This window comes from Cavia porcellus, unplaced genomic scaffold (assembly GCF_034190915.1).
Source record: "Cavia porcellus strain 051 isolate PalLab524CR breed Dunkin Hartley unplaced genomic scaffold, mCavPor4.1 scaffold_11, whole genome shotgun sequence".
NCBI classification, from domain to species: Eukaryota; Metazoa; Chordata; class Mammalia; order Rodentia; family Caviidae; genus Cavia; species Cavia porcellus.
This window is the reverse complement of record NW_026947494.1, coordinates 70,962,408-70,967,472: the sequence shown is the minus strand read 5'-3', so window position 1 is coordinate 70,967,472 and position 5,065 is coordinate 70,962,408. Positions and strand designations below refer to the sequence as shown.

General features: G+C 36.2%; 1 non-coding gene across 1 annotated transcript; it reads right to left on the bottom strand.

The window, feature by feature from the left end:
• Positions 1–3,386: 3,386 nt before the first annotated feature.
• LOC111755345 (small nucleolar RNA SNORA2/SNORA34 family) lies at positions 3,387–3,523 on the bottom strand. Its single transcript, XR_002789903.1, has one exon. It is a non-coding gene; the product is annotated as a small nucleolar RNA SNORA2/SNORA34 family (small nucleolar RNA).
• Positions 3,524–5,065: the final 1,542 nt, after the last annotated feature.

Below are 5,065 nucleotides of genomic sequence, written 5' to 3'. Positions count from 1 at the left end.
GGATTATTGCATTCATATAAATATTACATTACTGAAAACAATATTTTAGTAGCAAGGGTATACATTTGTTATACTTTTGGGGAGGACAATTGATTTAGATGGAAAATTTTCACTGGAATCCTTGATAAAGCAAAGAATTCTGTGGTCTGGGATTATCGATCAGAAGTTTTTCTGACATTACTTAGAAGACAAAAATGGGGCATCCAGCTTTTTCTCTAAATTCCAACTTTTATTCAAAAGTTGGAAATTTCACTTTGACCTCCTCTCTCAGCTCTGTTCAGCAGTCTCAAAAAGTCATACTTTCCATGTTTTCAGCATGCTCTTCCCACTGTCCCAAAGTGACTGTCCAGAGAAGGAGGTATGTTGGCCGGCCTTGATTTCACTTAGAAATTTTACTGTGTTTCTTGAGAGTGAATTTTTACATCTTCATCAAAATGGATCCATCCTTTTCTTGAGTTGGATTTGCTTAAGGCTGTGCTAACTAATAATGAGTTAATTAAATAGACAAACCCATTAGGATAATGTGTTGGCACCACTCTTCTTTGTTAGACAATGTTCAGTTAAAATAACCATGTTTCAAATGATAGTCCTTATAAAAAGATATTAATAGGATGAATTTTAGACAATGTGCAAGTCTATGAAGAAAATGTCATTAATAATATTTGCTTCATAGTTGATTAGATCATTCTTTTAACATGTCAGACACTTTGACATTTCATAAATAACATGATGTGGTCACAATTTCCAGGGGAGCTGAGGCCAGGGGAATCATGAATGCAATTCAGCAATCCTAACAGGAACAACATGACCAGAAATGGGTCGACGTGGCCAGTAAATTATATTGAGTATAAGTTCACAGATATTTAAATATTAAAGAAACTATTAATATTTTAATTTCAACCAAATAGCTGAACCTTAACAGACAAGGGTTACAACTTTTTGTTGGTTAAAAGGAGAAAGAAGAAATGCAATTATCTTCCTTGTTTTTTCTGTTATTGGTTAAAAAAATAGGGAAGATTACAGAGCATGCCTCAGGATCTTTTTCTTGGATGTTGAATAGCATAAATCTGGTAATCCTTATACAGAATTTGAGGCTCGCACAGAACTGAGTCCTAGGACTACTTCTCATAAACACAGAGCATGAAGAATGGTTTTGAGCTGGCTTCCTGGTTGGTTCTCTAATTCTCAGAGCATAAGCAGAGTGCAGTCCAGTTTCAATCTCTGTGGCCCTTACCAACACGCCTTCTCCTGGGAGGGTCACACTTCCCCTTCATACTCACATGCTGTAGTTTGGAGCTTTGCTCTAAACTAGCTCAGGCACATCTTTGGCTAAAATTTGGAGTCAAATCTTTGTCTTACCAAATAGATGAGCCTTGTAGGTTCACTATCAGCTAAACAATCCCCGAGGTACCACACCATGATGAATGACACAGTTTATTATCTTTTCAGATTTGGAAGAGAGTCTTACAGCTAAGTTAGCTTTGTTCCCAGCAGGCATGTATGTATAAGTAGTAAACACAAGATTTGGTAGTTAGATTTCCATTACTTTGACAAAACACCCAAGAAAAACAACTTAAAGAGAAAAGATTTATGTAAACTCATGGTTTCAGAAATTTCAGTTCATGGTCCACTACAACCATTGATTTGAGGCCTCTGTCAAGATGGAAACATGGTGGTGGAAGGGCATGGTGGGAGAAAGCTACTCACCTCATGAAGGCCAAGAAGCAGGAAGAGTCGGAGTCAGAGTCAGAGGGACTGGGCCAGGATGATCCACTGTTCATACCCCCAGCCATTCCCTTAAGTTAAGCTCATGTACTACACTTCACTACCTTCCAAGAATGCCATAAAATTACAATATCATTAGTGCAATTGACTCACATGAAGCTAGAATGCTCCTTATCCTGTCAACTTTCAAAGGCCCACCTCTGAATGCGTCAATCTTTGGGGGACATTTTACATCTAAATAGTAGCACAAAATGCTAGTTTTTTTCAATAGCCACAACTGAAATTCTCTTATAGGAGGAAAATCTCTACTGAGGTATTTGTTGGTAATTTTAAATATTGAAAGGGAAAAGGCTAGATGCTGGAAGTCAGAGAGACAAAGACATGCATTAATTTTTCAGAAGAAGTGAGCATGCAGGTAGATAATTTTTAGAGAAGGTGAAAGCATACATTTCAGAAACATGGATAGAAACTGAACTCTAATAAAAAAAGGTGATTCAACAAATTTCCAGTGGCAAGGAATGAAAAAGTGGATTTTAAGAATAGGAATGTTTAACATCTTATTTTAAAATTTTTATTATGATATTCAAAACTTTGGAAATAAAATTTAGAGCACTTCAGTAATTTGAAAGGGAGTTTAGTCACTTTTAAGCATTTTTAGAAAGTCTGTGAATTAACATCAAGACTGCTTGTTTCTTTATTTTCGTTTTATCTCTTCAGTCCATTTTCACTGGCATTTCAAAGAATGGCACACCTACCAGCATGTTCTCCTCAAATGTACCTGCCATCGAAAAGGCATTTCCTGTTTCTCACTTCCACCAAGGAACTGTGAGAGATCAGGGCTCTGGGAAGCACATTTGGAGTCTACTGAACTGAATTGGTTCTGTTCTTCTGTACACTGAAAATTCCCTGGTTGTATGGCAGATGCCTGATAACTCAGCCCAAAGAATTGTCATGATCTTTCAAGGTATTATTAGGTCAATATATTTGATACACCAATTTTCTTATTTTTGATATGATAATGTTGGTGCATGTGATGCCATTTCTCCCCAAACCTGCTGAGATTTCATTGTTAATTCCCCATCATTCCTGGTACATCTGTGAGCAAATTCTATAGAGCTGTGAATGGAACATGTTTACATTTATTTTTATTTTTATTTTTATTTTAAAGGGGGTAAAATTAAACACAACAAAACAGAACAAAATAGGACATAAGAAAACAATGTAAGAGATATAAATTTCAAAGCTAGATGACCTGAGATCTTCATTGTCTACCATATTGTCTCTTGTTTTCTTCCAAATAGTTGGGAGAAATATACATATAGAGAATTCTGTATGTTCACATACAGAGAATTCATACAAAACAACACAGTGTAAAACAGATCTGATCTGAACAGAATGAGGAAGGTCTTTTAGGTCTTCAAAACCAAACAATAAGGAAGTCAGTAATGGCTGTTGTAGAGTCTCTCGTTCTCTTCAAAATAGCTGTCCATACTTTCATGTATATTGAAGTTCAACAAAGCAAAACAGGCAGTGGGGGAGGGATTGCTTGGCTTCCCAGCGCTCCAAGTCCCAGCATGGCATGGGTCCTAGTAAATGCTGGAGGCTCCTATCCTGGGTTGCAGCAGCCTGCCACTCTCACAGCCAATCACCAGTGGGCAGAAAGCTGTTTCTTTCTAATGAATTGACCATTTCACTGCCCAAGTTCTGAAATGGCCACCAGACCATAGAAAGACATCTCTTTAGGTTCCTGCTTGAAACTAACAGTGTCAAGAAACTGCCGGCCTTGATTCAGGGCCAGAGGTACCAGGAACCTAACTATGACCTTGTACTTGCCAGGTAGGTGCAGTGCTGCTGAGCTAAATCCCTGGCCCTAGATTTACATTTCTCTAATGACTGCTGCTTCTAAACATCTTTTCATGTATTTATTGACTCTTTATCTTTAGAGAAATGAACGGTCTTTTTAGCACCTTTGCTCAATTTCAGTTTTTTTAAAAAACTTTTTTATTTTAATGAGATTAAAAGAGGACATAACAAAGCAGATCAGAAAAAAACAATTTAAGCAACATAGTATTTCACCACAAGACAACCCAATATATCAAGTAGTCTTTCAATAGTTTTGGGGGTCTTCTATATAGAGTATTATGTCATCTGCCAATAATGTTAATTTAACTTCCTCCTTTCCTATCTTTACCCCTTTTATTACTCTCTCTTGTCTAATTGCTCTGGCTAGTATTTCCAATACTATGTTGAATAAGAGACATTTTTGTCTTGTGCATGATTTTAAGGTAAAGATCTTCAGTTGGTAATTTAATATGATGCTGGCTGTTGGTTTGTCATATATGGCCTTTATCATACTGTGGTAAAGACCATCTATTCCAAATTTCTGTAAGATTCTTATCATGAATGAGTGTTGGACATATCAAAAGCTTTTTCTGCATCTATAGAAATGGTCATGTGATTGTTACTTTTGGCTTTACTGATATGGTGGATTACATTTATTGATTTACATATGTTGAACCATCTCTGCATGCCTGGGATGAATCCCACTTGGTCATGGTGTATAATCTTCTTGATGATTTGCTGCATCCTGTTTGCCAATATTTTATTGAGGATTTTTACATCTATGTCATTAGGGAGATGGTCTGTAGTTCTCTTTTTTAGTTGGGTCTTTCTCAGGTTTTGGTACTAGAGCATTATTTGCTTCCAGGAAAGACTTAGGTAGAATTACTCTCCTTTCAATTTCATTGAGTTTGAGGAGTCGGCATTAAGTCTTCTTTGTATTTCTTGTAGAATTCTACAGTGAATACATCTGGTCTTGAGCTCTTCTTTGTAGGTAAGGACTTAATTACATTTTCAATTTTGTCAATAGAAATTGGGTTATTCAACAGTTTTACATCTTCTTGACCCAGCTTTGGTACTTCATATGTTTCTAGGAATCTGTCCATTTCTTCTGTGTTATCGAACCTATGAGAGTAGAGGTTTTTGAATTAGGTGTTGATGATCTTCTATATTGCCAGAGTCTGCAGTGATTTCACCTTTTTCATTCTTTATTGCATGAATTTGAGATTTTTTCCCTTTTTAAAATAAGGTTGGCCAAGGGCTTATCAATTTTATTTATTCTTTTAAAAAACCAACTCTTTGATTCATTGATTCTTTGGATTGTTTTCTTAGTCTCTATTTCATTAATTTCTGCTCTGGCTTTTATAATTTCCTTCCTTCTTTTGGCTTTGTGCTTGACTTGCTCTTCTTTTACTAGATGTTTGAGGTATAGCATCAGGTTGTTTATTTATATCCATTCTGTTTTCCTGATGTTGGAACTCAGTGCAATAAATTTTCCCCT